Below are 17867 nucleotides of genomic sequence, written 5' to 3' on the forward strand. Positions count from 1 at the left end.
TCTTCAATTTTGGAAACAACCAGAAGTTGCAAGGAGCCAAGTCTGGAGCGTAGGGAGGTTGGCGAACGGTTGTAATTCCATGTTTGGCCAAGGAAGTGTGGATCAATTGGGATGAATGTGCGAGGTCGTTGTCGTGATGCAAGTGCCAGTTGTTCGCTGTCCACATGTCTGGTCTTTTGCGCCGAACTGCATCACGGAGTCGCCAGAGAACATCGTGATAGTACTCCTTTGTCACCGTTTGTCCTTCCGGTGCGTATTCGTGATGCACAATTCCACGGACATCAAAGAAAACAGTCAGCATCACCTTGATTTTGCTTCGCACCTGCCACGCTTTCTTCGGCCTTGGAGACTCGGGATGCTTCCATTGCGACGACTGTCTTTTTGTTTCTGGGTCGTACCCGTACACCCATGACTCATCTCCAGTTATCACGGTGTTCAGAAACCCAGGATCAGTGTAGGCGGTGTCCAGAAGGTCCTGTGCAACGTCACGATGGAGGTCTTTTTGTTCCGGGGACAACAACTTGGGCACGAATTTCGCAGCCACTCGGTTCATGTTCAAATCATCACGCAAAATTGCATGTGCAGAATCTTTACTCACTCCAACCTCTTCGGCAATCTCCCGCACGGTCAAACGACGATCTGCCATCACCAAATTTCGCACCCTCTCAACAACAGCTGCACTCCGAGCAGTTTGGGGCCTGCCAGAACGCTGCTCACTCTCCGCTGATGTGCGGCCATCTTTGAATTGGTTGAACCACTCCTTAATTTGTGTTACACCCATCGCATCTTCCCCAAACACCTGCTGAATCTTACGAATTGTTTGACTTTGAGAATCACCGAGCTTTTGACAAAATTTGATGCAGTATCTTTGCTCAATTCATTCAGTCATCTTGCGAGAAAACTAAATCCGACAAACACTTAGAACAGCACCTTACTTGGCGACCACCAGCCAGTGACTGGCACAAGCGAATGCGGTGAAAAAATTCAAGCATGCACATTACGGTTCCTCCTTCCTCCATGCACAGTGGCGCCGCCTTAGAATCACTACTTTGCTCGGGAAAATTAAAGGTCGGATACTTTTTAGACAGACCTCGTATTATAGTTCTTTTATTACTAACAAAGTCTTTAATCATTCTATTTTGCTAACATGTGGAACACGAAACATTAATTAGAAAAATTAGTTTGAAGTTCTTTAATACAAGTTAAGTACTGCACAGTAAGTCCATACTGTAACTAGCTTTTACAAATATATGCCACTTATTTACAAACGGCTTTCAACGAACCCGTAGGTTCATTGCCGCCCGCACATATGACTGCCATCGGTCCCTATCCTGAGCAAGATTAATCCAGTCTCTACCATCATATGCCACCGCCCTCAAATACATTTTATGTATCTGAATGAAAAAAATACAAAATTCAGATAATAAGATTAAAATTATTTGGGATATTATTAAAAATGAAACTAATCGATATTCAAAGAGTGAAAATATTACTTGCATTAAAATCAATGATAGTAAAATAGATAACCCAAAATCAATTGCAAATCATTTTAACGACTTCTATATAAATATTATTCAGAACTTAAACATTCAAGATTGTGCAGAAGATGCTGCACTTGGTTACCTAACTGATGCATTTAACACTGAGTTTTTAGGTCTCAAATTTATTCCCACTACCGCAGCAGAAATCATGCATGTGATAAAACAACTAAAAACAAAATATTCCTCTGGATATGATGAAATTCCAAGTAAAGTTCTGAAAGATTGTTCTGAAATATTATCCCCTCCGTTAAGCTATCTATGCAATTTGTCAATGCAATGTGGTATTTTTCCAGAAAGACTCAAATATTCAATAGTAAAACCAATATACAAAAAGGGAGATAAATGTACTATTGCTAATTACAGACCCATATCATTATTAACAACATTTTCAAAAGTGTTTGAGAAAGTTATGTATAATAGATTATATCATTACCTGGAGTCCAACAATATATTAGTTTTAGAACAGTTTGGATTTAGAAAACAAAAATCGACAGAGAATGCTGCTTTTAGTTTGGTGGATGAAATACTAAATTCATTAAATTCGAAACTACATGTAGGTGGGATTTTTTGTGACTTGGCTAAAGCATTTGATTGTGTAGACCATAGTATATTAGTAAAAAAATTGAAGTTTTATGGTATTAAAGATGAGATGTTGGGTTGGTTTACATCGTACTTATCAAATAGAAAACAAAAAGTAGAAATAAATGTACCAAATAGTCATAAAGTTACTTATTCAGAATTTAGAAATATTAAACATGGTGTTCCGCAGGGGTCAATTTTAGGTCCATTGTTGTTTCTAGTTTATATTAATGATTTAGCCTTGACCATAGACAATTCATCCCATGTAATTTTATTTGCAGATGATACAAGTGTAATTATTTCAAGCAAACAATACGATCATTATAAACATTTCTAATACAGTGCTGAATCTAATGAATGAATGGTTCCATGCAAATAAACTAGCACTTAATGTTGATAAAACCAGTGCAGTCAAATTTAGTATACACAATAGTGCTCAGGTTTCCTACAGTATTCGATTAAATGGAACTCATCTCAAAGAATCTATAAGCACAAAGTTTCTTGGTTTAGAATTGGATAATCACTTGAACTGGAAAACGAATATAGAATGTATTACTCGTAAATTGAGCTCTGCCTGTTATGCATTAAGATCCTTATCTACTATTGGTGATATAAACTTACTTAAAATGTCATACTTTGCATATTTTCACTCTTTAATGAAATATGGATTAATATTCTGGGGTAACTCGTCTGAAGCTAAACACGTTTTTGTTTTACAAAAGAAAGCTATAAGAATAATGGCCGGTGTGTATAAAAGGACCTCATGTAAAAATATTTTCCGAAACTTAGAAATCTTGACTTTGCCTTGTCAATACATTCTTTCCCTAATGATGCTGTATATTAAGAACCAAGATAAATTCAGTACTAATCAAGACATTCATCATTTTAATACAAGACATAAATCAGATCTTCATCTACCCTCTGTTAGTCTAAGCTGTTTTAAAAAAGGAGTTCGCTATTCATGTATAACAGTCTTCAATGCACTGCCTAATTATCTTAAAGATTTGAAGAACAACGAGAAAAGGTTCAGAAAACAATTAACCAAATTTCTACATACTCATACCTTCTACACAATTGATGAATTGTTTATGCTTGTGAATTGAATTATTCTACTTAAATGACATGTACAATTTTATATAGCTCAACTAAAATATGTTTTTATATTGACTTAATCTGTTTACTATGTATTGTATTTTTTGTTTAGCATAATTGATGAATTGTATGTACTGTAAATTGAATAGTATACTGTATAGGTCAACTGATGAATTGTTTAAGCTTGTAAATTGAATTAATCTACTTCATATGAATTGTATAGCTTAACGAAAATAAGTTTGTAAATTGAACTAATTTGATTGTATATGTTTGTATAGTTTGGCTGATGAATTGTATATGTTCTTAAAATGATTACTAGTCTGTGTAGCTCTACTGATGAATTGTATATAGACCTACTGTAAATTGAATGGTAATATGTATAGCTCAACTGATGAATTGTTTATGATTATAAATTGAATTAATCTACTTGATATTAATTGCACAAATTTGTATAGCTTAATGAAAGTATGCTATTTTGTATTGTATATATTTGTATAATTTTGGCCGATGAATTGTATATGCTTTAAATTGAATAGTAATCTATATAGCTCTACTGATAAATTGTTTGTGTTTGTAATTTGAAGTAGTTTGCATGATATGTATTATCAATTTCTGTATATCACAACTGGTTGAATTGTTTATGCCTTAAATTTAATTAAATTGTTTTGTATTATAATATAGCTCAACTTATGAATGATCGTTTGCGTTTGTAAATATAATAATCTGATTGGCTATGTATTGTATACTTTTAGTAGAGCCATCGATGTAGCTCAGTCGACAGACTCGCTGGGCTGCTGATCCGGAGCTGCGTTCGGGCTTGGGTTGGATCCCCCTTTGGACTTTGGTTTCTTCGGAGGTTTTCCCCAGCCGTGGGACTGAAGCCGGATGGTCTATGGCGAGTCCTGGGCATCAACCCCTTTGATTTGATTACCCCCTTTGATTTGATTGCCTGGTTGGGTTTTTCCGAGGTTTCCCCCACCGAAAAGGCAAATGCCGGGTAATATTTTGGCGAATCCTCGGACCTCATCTCATCTCACTACATCTCGCCAAAATGTAAAAAAATGTAAAAAAATTGTACAAAATTGTAAAAATTGTAGAAAATTACTAAATTGTAAAACTATAAAAATTTGTAAAAATTGTAATTGTAATATTGTAAAATGTTGACATGTTCCACATCTTAAAGCTTCATTGCTCATGTAAGATCTATGGAATAAAATAAATGAATGAATGAATGAATATATTATCTTCCCATCTACGTCTCGGCCTCCTCAAAGATCTTTTTCCCTCCAGCCTCCCAACTAACACTCTATATCCATTTCTGAATTTGTCCATGTGTGCTACATGTCCTGCCCATCTAAAAAGTCTGGATTTAATATTCCTCATTACGTCAGATGAAGCATACAATGCGTGCAGTTCTGCGTTGTGTAACTTTCTCCATTCTCCTGTAAGTTCATCCCTCATAGTCCCAAAATATTTCCCTTAGCACATTATTCTCGAACACCCTCAGCCTCCGTTCCTCTCTCAAAGTGAGAGTTCAAGTTTCACAACCATACAGAATAACCGGTAATATAACTGTTTTATAAATTCTAACTTTCAGCTTTTTGACAGCAGATGACAAAAGCTTTTCAACCGAATAATAACAGGCATTTCCCATATTTATTCTGCGTTTAATTTCCTCCCGAGTTGCTCCAAAGTATTTGAATTTTTCCACCTCTTCCAAAGATAAATTTCCAATTTTTATATTTCCATTTCGTACAATATTCTGGTCACGAGATATAATCATATGATTTGTCTTTACGGGATTTATTTCCAAATCTATCGTTTTACTTGCTTCAAGTAAAATTTCCGTGTTTTCCCTAATCGTTTGTGGATTTTCTCCTAATATATTCATGTCATCCGCATAGACAAGAAGGTGATGTAACCCGTTCAATTCCAAAGCCTCTCTGTTATCCTGAACTTTCTTAATGGAATATTCTAGAGCGAAGTTAAAAAGTAAAGGTGATAGTGCATCTCCTTGCCTTAGCCCGCAGGGAATTTGGAAAAGCATCAGATAGAAACTGGCCTATACGGGCTCTGCTGTACGTTTCACTGAGACACATTTGAATTAATCGAACTAGTTTCTTGGAAATACCAACTTCTATAAGAATATTATATAAAACTTCCTTCTTAACAAAGTCATATGCCTTTTTGAAATCTATGAATAACTGATACACTGTACCTTATACTCCCATTTTTTCTCCAATATCTGTCGAATACAACAATCTTATCAATAGTCTATCTATTATGCCTAAAACCATACTGGTGATCCCCAATAACTTCATCTACATACGGAGTTAATCTTTTCAAAAGAATAGTGGAAAAAAAATTTACGGCGTCAACAATTGATATTCCTCGAAAGTTACTACAGTTAGTATTTTCTTCCTCCTTAAATATAGGTATGTCTATGGACTCCTTCAACTGTTCTGGCACAATTTACTTTTCCCAAATAGCAAGTACAAGCGTATAGATTTCGCTAGATAATGCGCTTCCACCCTCTTGTATTAATTCTGCTGGAATTTGATCGATACCTGGAGACTTGTTCTTTTTCAGATTTTATATCGCAATTTCGACTTCAGAAAGTGTGGGTTCGGATGTAAATGGCTCAGCAGTTTGTACTTGAATTTCGTCCCGACCTTTTCTATTCGGCCTATGTATATTTAGTAGTTACCCCAAAATAGTTTTTCCATCTACAAAACATTAAATTAAAAAATGTTGAATTTGAAGTTTTTTTAGTTCAAGTCAAGTAGTACTACACAGGAAGTGTTAAATTTGGAATTTTCAGTCTGTGATTTTAAAAACGATTAAGAGTTGTCTGCGTCTGTTTGCGCTGCTGTTCTTTATGAAGGTACTTAATGACGGATTTATTTCAAGACAAGATACAATTTCTGATAGTTCGAATTACAGTCCACAAATTAAATTATAGTATGTAAGCCTAAATAAATCTCACGTTAGACTATTTGAATTTATCACTACATTTTTCACTCTTTGCTTTCACTTCTATCTTTAATTAATGGAATAGCTTATTAATCTCAAAGATTCTTCTGTAAAAAAATAAAATATCTGTCCGAATTACTGCGAATTCCAAATTAGTGAAGTCTAAATTAGCGGGGTTTCACTGTACCTGTTACGTCACAAGGCCCGCAGCCTCAAGTTCTTTCTATAACAAAGATATGTAATCCGTTCTATCCCCAAGACCTTACTTCAGCCCATTTTTAACTATTTTAGATGAAGCGAGGGCTTATTACTTTCTTGAATCAACAAGTAGAAGTTGTCACATTGATGCCACAAATTTGTTTGACATTTGTCCCGGCTTTCTCGTCCCTGTACCTTGCCGTAGCTGCATGGTTAAAGATCTGATTTGGACTTGTGATGCGGAATGAGCTCTAATTCCAGACGTCATAAGAATATTAGTTTTTTCTTGAAATTTCGGTCAGTGTATGGGACCAGTGACAGCCAGAATTAACCGTTTCGAGGATTATTGTGCTAACCACATATTAGGCCTACCTCTGTACTGGTCGAATGATCGTTTAACCTTCTTGAGGCATGAAGAAGTGAGGCCAGCAATCGGTCGTAGCCGTGTGTGTGCTGTCGCGTCACAATGTTTTTTTCTCTCCCATAGTACTATTTAGATAATCTAGGATACAATATAGCAGATTTTATTGTTTTCTAGGTGACACATGAGACGCGCGCAACAAGAGACTATTGACAGCAGTGACATCACGACTTTTTAAACATGTTTACCCGTTGTAAATTGTTTTAGAGAAAACGACCTGATACGAGCTCTTTATGTTTTAAGCGCTATTGCCTCAAGAAGGAAAAACTCCAAGGTCCTGGTCGGAAGGAAATACCCTTTTGGCAAAGCTTAAATTAAAAAAAAGACCCCCTTTTTTAAGGAGAACCAGGACCTATGGGGATAAAGCCAGAACCAATAGGCCTACTCTTATTTTCGATGTGCTTTCAGCAGAATATTTCTGAAACAGATCTGTAACACTGGCTGTGCCGCCTGTGACAACCTTTCCTAGTGAGTGAAAGTCTACTTACAGCGGAAAAGTTCTAGGATGTAAGTGTCCCTCGGTGAAGCCAACTGGATGTGACCAGTAGAATCCAGCTAACGACCGACGACGCGGTAACGCCTACGACAATACACGATTCCTCATTCGGGATTAACCCTTAAATATGAACTGTCCGGCCACGGTCGACTCTATAACCTGGTAAGGTTTATCTTGTCTCAGTAGCAATAAAACCAAGTCCCTTCAAATGAGGGTGGAGATTATAGGAGGGTTGTAAATTTTCAGGATTCCTTTCAAAATCTTGTTATTGTACAGGCTACCGGAACTCAGTTTCTTGAAAGACAAGCTCAGTGATGGAACTATACAGTACGAAGAGAGATATTTTGTTACTTTATTTTGCGCTACAGAATGTATCAACTAGTCCCTTCCGCCACTGGCATCGCTTCACTCCCCCCAATGCAGTAACAACACAGACGAGGTAAGACATATCTCCTTTCTCTCTTTTTTCACAGTGAGACAAGATTCATCACACAGACTTTAGTAGAAGGTCGGAAGGCTCAACTTGGCAACACTGTGTAGTCTGCTGTTGTCAGTCCACAGTTCTCTATACTGTGGTCAGTCATACTGCTGTCATACTTCACTAACAGAACCAAAGAGTTTTAATGTTAATATCAGATGAAAACCGTTAAAAAGTTTCATACGTCGTAGAAGGAGCTAGTATAATACATCACGGATTATATATACAGCTATATTTGCAACAAAGTAAAGTAATCCTCTTATATATTTTTAAAATCTTCAACAATATCATCTATTAAAAATTGCTGTAATTTAATACAAGGATTCGTAAGGAATATGTCGTGACTTCATTATTTTTCTCGTTATTTCCCACATGCTATAGTTTTATATTACTTATAAAGATATACCATTACGTTATGTGCAAAATTCAAACACATACGATTCATAGGTGTGAATATTAAACACATTTTGTTACATCGTAATTTATTTAGGTCATAGGCCTAAGTTGGTTTTCAGCCAGAATTAATTGGATCTATCCAGTTAGGCTAGGCCACTTTTTTCAAACTTCAGTAATATTCATTTGTAACAGGACGCTGTAGATATCTTAAAAGGAGTCGTGTCTTTATTATTAGATATTTTGTCTTATTTCCAACATCTATACGGCAGTTATATTGTTTATTAAAACATTACTCCATTACATTACATGCAATACTCAACATATACTGTACAATTTCTAGGCCAAAATGTCTAGGCCTAGGCCGTACACTATATTAAATACGTTTTTTCTTATTTAGGCCTACATTTTACACATATTTTTCTAAAATGTCTGCAATTTTCTCCTACCATACACTGGTTAACTAGCACCTATGGCATCATTCCTTGCCTTTGAATATTATTATTATTATTATTATTATTATTATTATTATTATTATTATTATTATTATTATTATTATTATTATTATTATTATTATTTAACTATGCTCATAATGACGAAGTGTTTTATCAGCAAGTTTAAGTTATTCCATCGCACGTGGGCATACATTGTTTACAAAGCCAACATCACTACATAAGACTGTTTTTGAGAATAACTTCAACAATTTCTCTTGATTTCCACATTTTACTAGTTTTCTTCATTAACACTGTTTGAAATCAATGTATTTACAATGCAGTAGGCAATTGTTGCAATTTAAAGTACAAAATCTAAAGGAGGAGTAAAGTCCTTCTCGATTCAAAGTGTCAAAATAAATATCTTGTTTGTTGGTTTCTTTCCCTATGAAGTAATCAATACAAATTGAGCAATGTAAATTTGAGGATACTTTGAAAGAAGCAATAAGCTGATATATTAAGAAGTCTGGATGTCTCACCTTCAAAGCTATGTAAAAGTATCAGGGTCTTGGATAACTAAAAAAAATGGAGTTACCGGTAGGCCTACATCTACCATTTCATTTCTTTCTGGTTCTATATCGTCTGTTATTTCAAATGCTTCCGAGGACCATTTTATAAGTCCATTCTTATTTACTTACTTACAAATGGCCTTTAAGGCACCCGCAGGTTCATTCCCGCCCTCACATAAGCCCGCCATCGGTTCCTACCCTGTGCAAGATTAATCCATTATTTATCATCTTATCCCACCTCCCTCACATCCATTTTAATATTATCTTCCCATCTACGTCTCGGCCTCCCCAAAGATCTTTTTTCCTCCGGCCTCCCAACTAACACTCTATATAATTACATTTCTGAATTCGCTCATGCGAGCTACATGCCCCACCCATCTCAAACGTATGGATATTATGTTCCTAATTATGTCAGATGAAGACTACAATGCGTGCAGTTCTGCGTTGTGTAACTTTGTCCACATTCTCCTGTAACTTTATCCCTCTTAGCCCCAAATATTTTCCTAAGCACCTTCTTCTCAAACACCCTTAATCTCTGTTCCTCTCTCAAAGTGAGAGTCCAAGTTTCACAACCATACAGAACAACCAGTAATATAACTATTTTACAAATTCTAACCTTCATCTTCTTTGAGAGCAGACTGGATAACAGAAGCTTCTTAGCCGAATAATAACAGGCATTTTCCATATTTATTCTACGTTTAATTTCCTCCCGAGTCTCATTTATATTTGTTACTGTTGTTCCAAGATATTTGAATTTTTCCACCTCTTCGAAACATAAATCTCCAATTTTTATATTTCCATTTTGTATAACATTCTGGTCACGAGACATAATCATATATTTCGTCTTTTCGAGGTTTACTCCCAAACCTATCGCTTTACTTGCTTCAAGCAAAATTTCTGTGTTTTTCCTAATCGTTTGTGGATTTGCTCCTAACATATTCACGTCATTCGCATAGACAAGAAGTTGATGTAACCCATTCAATTCTAAACCCTTTGTGTTAGCCTGAACTTTCATAATGGCATATTCTAGATCAAAGTCCATACTTGACTTATTTCATGCCAAAACTTAAAAGGAAAATCTCAGCATGAATTGTTAGTACTCTTCAATAAGAGAAAGCAAGGCTTAAATCGCATACACCACGCGCTCGTAAGAAGACTGATGCGCGATGAATATATTGCCAAGATTCCGCCTTCCGAAATTCTACCATTTTTTATAGTCTTGCGTGGTCCGGCTTATCTCTGTGATACCTGTGACGTATCCCTTCCCCTCAAGAGATTAGATCGCAGTGCAAAACACAACAATAACAGCAATAACAGTGATGATGATGATGATGATGATGATGATGATGATGATGATGATGATGATGATAGCAGCATTGTGAACTTCTACAAGCTTGCATTTCATTAAAATTTATCAAAATTTGCCTGATATTGAATATAGTAGTAGTAGTAGTAGTAGTAGTAGTAGTAGTAGTAGTAGTAGTAGTAGTAGTAGTAGTAGTAGTAGTAGTAGTGGTGGTGGTGGTAGTAGTGGTGGTGGCGGCGGCAGCGGCAGTAACAGTAGTAGTAGTAGTAATAGTAGTAGTAGTAGTAGTAGTAGTAGTAGTAGTAGTAGTAGTAGTAGTAGTAGTAGTAGTAGTAGTAGTAATTTATCATTATCATTAGGGACCGGATTTTTATGTAATATCAAGGTGTGAAATATGTACATATTTACGTAAGAAAATTAAGCTGAATATGTACCAAAATATGTAAAATCATGAAAATATTGAATAACAATATCTGGCAAGTATAGGATATATAAGGCTTTCCAGTTGTGATTTCATAGAGCATCCGACTTTTTTACCGCACACTTGACACATTACTATTTTTCCATTTGTAGTGAAAGCTTCGTCCATCGCAATTCATTATTTTATTTTTGTCGTTAGGGTTGAAGATACAGGGGCCATTTTAATTAGTTAAAAGCAGTAGATAAACTCACTTGCACTTTATACTGTAAGTACTAAAACTAGAGAACTGAATGAAATGAATGACATGACAGAACTGCAAGCACTGTTTCGCTTTACTGGATTGGGAGAAAATAGGAGATGTGGGACAAATGCATTTTAGCTGCTCCCTGTAAGAAACAAAGTACCGGTACCTACGAAAACCTAAAACTATAGGCATTTACAAACTGTTGTATGAAAAGTGACATTCCTGTCTCATTCAGAAGGATATAATCATTCCAGCCGAGAACCATACTTTCTAATTGCTCGGAAATATCCCATTTCCGTATAGGTCTACTAAATTTAAAGTAAAGGGGTCAAGTAATAACCTGAAAAGCTATTTATTTTAATCTTTCAACAGCTTTCCAGTTTGTTTCTTTACTCCAGATTCTTTTCAAAAGTCGGCTACTTTATTGCGGCTCATGTTAGATCTGATATGGGTTTTCCCTGGAAGGATTAGGAAGACGGTGGGTAAGGTTGCAAATTGCATGGGAACGGCTTGTTAAGACGTGTGCAGAACAATTATGATTCGAGACAAACCATGTCATTCTCATCCCACTCCACCGAATGAAAGCAACGCTACTTTCTGAGTAGTTTTTTACAATACAAAGTAGTTGTATGAGAAAGGTTGCCTTTTTTCACTCAAATTTACAATAAGCGGTATGGAGTGAGTGTCTCTATTACTTTCTGAAACTAAGGACGTTATGTTTTGTCCCGAAATATATCCTTTCTTGGATAGGTAATAAGGCTCTTTAAATCTGTGTATTTCAAATTGTAAACTTCCCCAGCAGAAGTTTGTTCTTTTTTTTTCCTTTTAGAGAAGTAAAAATAAATAAAACCCCTAAATGTAGATTTATGTAATACCAAGCCATAATATGTAATGTGGGGTAAATATGTAAAACTATTATGTAGTATCAAATTTTAGTATATTAATGGTAATTACAAGATTCAGATTTGTTATTTATATACGGTTAAGTTGAAAGTAATATAATATGTACCTAATTACATAAAAATCCGGTCCCTAATTATCATCATTTATTTATGGTTCTATATCGCCATCTGTTAGTCTAACGACTAGGCCATTAGAGCGTCTCCACTTTCCACGTTGGAGAAGGTCTTCGGGGCTGGCTGTCCGAGTCATTCGACCACTTTTCTATCACTACCTCATTGTAATATCCTCAGTAAGGACAGGCCTACAATTTAACATTTCCTTTTTCTTTTTTGGAGACTCCGGCCAGAATAAATATCAGTCAATCTGAGAATCATTTTTGGATCCATATCCCCTCGTTGTAGATTAATTGGATTTTGTGCTTTTTTATTTAAACATTCTGGAAACCATGCCCTTCTTAGAGATAAAGTAGCTCCTACTCTATTTTCTGTTACTACTCGTATACTTGGTATAGCTCTGCACTGTGATGTTTGAATTACATTTGAAAATTGTAGTAAACAGAAATTTTTAGACCATCCACGTGTCTTACGAGAAGCCACTTTTTACTCCTGGTCTTATTAGGCCTATTTTCATATTTCATCTTCCTTAAATCTTTAATTCCCGAGTCTAAGTTATTTTTTAAATATAAAATCAACATATTCTATCTTCATTTCGTTAATTTCAATTGGAATACCATTATGGAATACTTCATTCCACAATATGAACTGTGCTCTTTTTCGCACTGAATTTCAATGTATCTGAATTCTTCAATGAACTCATCTACAAGTGTTTTGAAAGTTTCGCTTTCTGATTTTTGCAGCAGTTTACAACATCGTCGCGTTAAATCCACACATACTTTTGTGCTGCCAAGATACTTTTATTAATTAATGAAATCAGGACTCCGAGGAAATAAGCTAATAAGGCAATAGCCTAATTCAGTTTCTAGGTGTTTCGACTTTTATAAGCTTGTCCGAGTCTGCTTCCAAGACTGAACAAAACGTTCTTTTTCAAGTTTTCATGAGGTTATTTCTTATACCATTCAAGACAACCTTTCGTCCAGTTTTTTATGAGTCTAAATGATAACACAACAACTTCATCGTGTTGCATTAAGTCACAATATTAATACAACACCAAGCTCTGTGCAAAGTTCACTAATTACACTGTGCAGCATGATTTTCTATGAATTGAAACTAAATAGCGTTTCTTATGACTTTTGTGTGCTGATTACGAAAATGTATTTAATTTTTACCCATCACATCAGAATATTCCACAATTTGCAATTTTATCTTTAGTTAAGAGACTGAATTTTCAAACTTCCACATTTCTTGACAGATTTTCTTAAAAATTTTACTGTCAATTAGTAGTATTAACAGTAATAACATTTCCAAATTTGAATTTAATTGAAAAAAAAGTAATGGACAGAGTCTTGATGGTAGTTATCCTGTATTAGGCAACAAGTTTCGCAAGATTGTCCACAAGCAGCATATATGCAGGCCCTCTTGTTTACTGCACATCTGCAGTGCATTGTATCTGGTGCTTAGTAAAATTAGGTGGCCCATTTCTTTATACTGGAACTGTACATCCGAAGTAGTTCATTGAATATAGAATAAAATAAAAATACTCGTATTAATATTAATAATGTGCTTTTCATTTCGCCCGTCACGTTTTCTCAGAGCATCGCAATGGAATAACAGTCACGACCAAAGAGTGAATTATTATTATTACTGTGAGACTCAGACAGGAGAAGTAATGGCTAATAACGTGGGGCAGCTTGCACAGTACAATAGAACAAGTTCCCTGGATCTGTGTTTATAGAATTCCAATTAAACTTGTTTCAACTTCCATAATCAATTAACGTTCTACATTGGCTACATTGACTGGTTAATAAGTTCGAAATTTATAGGTATGGGCATAAAATTTGTCGTTAGACTGTTCGGAGCAATAACATGAATATAATATATTATGAATATTATGATTATGTTAATACGTTTTGTAATTTTAGACTGTAGTCCGTCTGTGGTAGTTAAGAAACAAATACCCCGACACACAACAGCTTAAATTAATAGTTTAATGTTACACGTGGACTTATGCATCTTTTACGAAATGTTCCGATTTGATGTGCTTCAACATATGATAGGTAGAGCCACCGTTTGGTGCTGAAAAGAGAAGTTTAAAATCAACAACAAGGTGGTTACAGGCTTGTGAATTCTCCGTGTGATGTGCAATGCTAATTTCTGCTATAGATGTCACCTTTCTACACAGATGGCCCAATTCACTGCTAGAAAGAATCACCGCAGCATGAGTCGTGTTTTTATTACTCGCACAGCTTTGTGTTGGGTGATCCACTTGATGACTCAAGCTGTTGTTTTGTGATAAAAAATTTAATTTTCATAATTTCTTTTAGTTACAGTGACAACAGTTATGCACTGAAAGAGAAATACAAAAATTGATTCTTTAATCTAGTCAAACCATCACACTCTTTTGGACCCATTTTGCATTTTGTAATATGAACAAACAGATATAAAAAAAGCTGAAGTCGCTGGTTATCATGTTAGTATGGCTCAAGCCCACGGCTTAACAAACACATTCTGAAGTCGCTGGTTATCATGTTAGCATGGCGCAAGCCCACCGCTTAACAAACACATTGTATCATCTGATCCTGAGCTGAGCTCGGGCATGCGTTCGATTCTCGCTTTGTCTGATTACATGGCTGGATTTCCCCAACTATAAGGTAAATGTCAGGTAATCCCATGGTGAATGAATTCTCGGTCTTATCCCGCCAAACACTATCGTTATCACCAATTCCATCGATGCTAAATAACTTAGTCGTTTAAAAGCAAACAAATGACGAAAGAACATCCACACGCACAATATTATGGAAAAGAGGCACATCTTCACTTCTTGCTAGTCATCAGAAAGAAATTCACTAATATGGATGACAGTCCTAGTCTGATACTAAAGTAGTATTGAAATATTCAAGTATAATGAATTTGTTTGCAAAGAAAACGGAAAAGAGAAGACAGCTAAAGGACTGAATAGGCCCTCCATGGCGCATATGAGATCGCGGGAATGAGAGTCAATAAATTAGAGAAGTGTGGTAATGGAATCTCGATCACGAATAACGTGGAAGTCCGTTATTTTAGAGGTTATGAAGGAAAGAAACACATTAAATGAACGGTAGACAGATTGTAAGAATTTTATTTCGCTGTTGCAAGAAATCACCCTCAAGGGGATAAGTGACAGTGATGATCAAATTTATAGTGATTTTATTTTATTTTGTATTTGGTATATCACAAGATGTTATTAACCTTGCAAACCTGATTGAATAATAAATTATTGTTGTGTTAGTGCCTGATTCTCGTGTCCTCGCAACGTACGGTATCATGATGTTTATTGAAATACAGCGTGTTTAAAAAATACGGGGCATAATTTCAGGTATGTATTTCCCACATGTAGACAATCAAAATAGTTCATTACAACATGTGTCCGGAAATGCTTTATTTCCGAGTTATGGCCTTCACAACATTGAAATTCACCGGAACGTTTTTCTTTCCGCAGGTCGTTGCAGTCAAAGGAGACATTAAGAGGGCACTCTGACAGTTCATTCCGAGGCGAACGTTACATTCAGTGTTGTGTAGGCGTTAGACTGTGCGACATGTATTCAAATCAAGAGCTGGCAGAGATACACTTCATGTACGGTAAGGCGGACGGCAATGCTGCGCTGGCTCGTCGTTTGTACCAGGAGAGGTACCCACAGCGACAATGACCAGATCGGAAGACATTTGTACGTCTCCATTACCGTCTGTGCGAGTATGGAAAATTGAACTCTCCTGGTTTGGGAAGGGGACGACCAAGATCTACAACTCCAGAAGTACAGGAGGAGATTCTGGAGGCTGTGAACATGACTCCTTCTATCAGCACACGAAGGGTAGCGTTGCGAGTCAATGTTGCTCATACGACTGTCTGGAGACTGTTGAAAGAGTATCAATTGTATCCTTATCATTTGCAACGTGTACAGGCCCTGTCACCAGCAGATTACCCTGCACGAGTTAGGTTCTGTCAGTGGTTCTTGCAGCAGTGTGGTATAAATCCGAACTTTCCTGCCTTAGTATTATTTACAGATGAAGCACAGTTCACACGAGATGGCATAACAAATTTCCACAATCAGCATGTATGGGCGTATGAAAACCCACGTGCAACTGTTCCATCTCATCACCAGGTGCGATTCTTCCTCAACATGTGGGCCGGTATCATTGGTGATCGATTAGTTGGACCCCATGTACTTGTAAACAGACTTACGGGGCAGGCGTACACAAACTTCCTGGAAAACACCATACCTCATGTTTTAGAAGACACTCCACTGATCAATCGTCAACACATTCACTTCTTGCATGATGGCGCTCCTTCACACTTCAGTCGTACGGCTCACCGGTACTTGGATCGAAGGTTTCCTGATCGATGGATAGGTAGAGGTGGTCCAATTGCTTGGCCTTGGCCACCACGCTCACCTGATCTGAACCCTCTCGATTTCTACTTGTGGGGCCATTTAAAATCATTGGTTTATTCGTCTCCGGTGCCTGATTTGGAATCCCTTCGGAATCGAATTGTGGCATGTTCTGAGGACATACGCAATACTCCTGGAGTTTGGGATCGTGTTCGCAGGTCAATGAGACATCGATGTGAGGTCTGTATTCAAGCAGGAGGTACACATTTTGAACATCTTCTGTAATGACAACGACCTGCGGAAAGAAAAACGTTTCGGTGAATTTAAATGTTGTGATGGCCATAACTCGGAAATGAAGCATTTCCGGACACATGTTGTAATGAACTATTTTGATTGTCTACATGTGGGAAATACATACCTGAAATTATGCCCCGTATTTTTTAAACACCCTGTATAGTAGTTATATCTGCTCTAAGCCTGTAGACCATTTATCTCACTTAATAGATACGAAGTGTTAACACTACAAAGAACCGGTAATTAATGTGTTAGAAACGGTATAGAAATCAACGCTCCGTACCTAAAGTATATCTTATCTTTCCAGATTGCACAATTCAGCAATGTAAAGGAAATTGATTGACGAATGTTATTTCGGAAAATGGAGTGAATTCTTAATTGTTATTTACGCCAAATGTGCTTTAGATGAAAGAACGTTGGAAAGGTGAATTACAATATTAGACCTAAGACTAATGAGACAAATTCAAAGTTAGAGGGATGGGCTTAAATTCGATGAAAAAACTCAGAACGTGTGCAAGAAAAGAAGATACCACTTTATTGTTGAGACATACATACATACATACATACATACATACATACATACATACATACATACATACATACATACATACATACATACATACATACAGATATTTACAAGGATTCAACAGCATTTCAGCATCCTTATACAGAGTGTTTTGGGGCTGGTGTTACAAACTTTCAGGGATGATGGAGAAGGGCATATGTATCAATTTGAAATAAGGAACCCTGGTCCGGAAATGACTAAGTCGAAAGTTATAAGAACAATAGTTGTGTGGAAATGGAATTATAATTTCGTACCACGTGTCCTCATTTCCTTAACCTTTGGAACAGTCGTGGAAATATGATATGGGCCGGATGTCTCCTAAGTGGGTACTTGCACCGATACAATCTGTGGGCTTGTCTACTGTTCCCATTGGCTTATCCGTATTCGAAAATCAGGTTTGCTTATTCCGCTCTCGTGTACTCCTCCATTTCACTAGGGCTGATTGACTGGACACTGCAACTTGTACACATACACTGCTGTCTA

General features: G+C 36.4%; 1 protein-coding gene across 2 annotated transcripts in view; it reads right to left on the minus strand.

Moving 5' to 3' along the window:
- LOC138709164 (calcium/calmodulin-dependent protein kinase type IV-like) overlaps nt 1-17867 on the minus strand; it is a 581667-nt gene that overhangs the window by 376389 nt on the left and 187411 nt on the right. The gene's annotated exons all lie outside the window — the stretch shown is intronic.

Source organism: Periplaneta americana, chromosome 11 (genome assembly GCF_040183065.1).
Source record: "Periplaneta americana isolate PAMFEO1 chromosome 11, P.americana_PAMFEO1_priV1, whole genome shotgun sequence".
Taxonomy (NCBI): Eukaryota; Metazoa; Arthropoda; class Insecta; order Blattodea; family Blattidae; genus Periplaneta; species Periplaneta americana.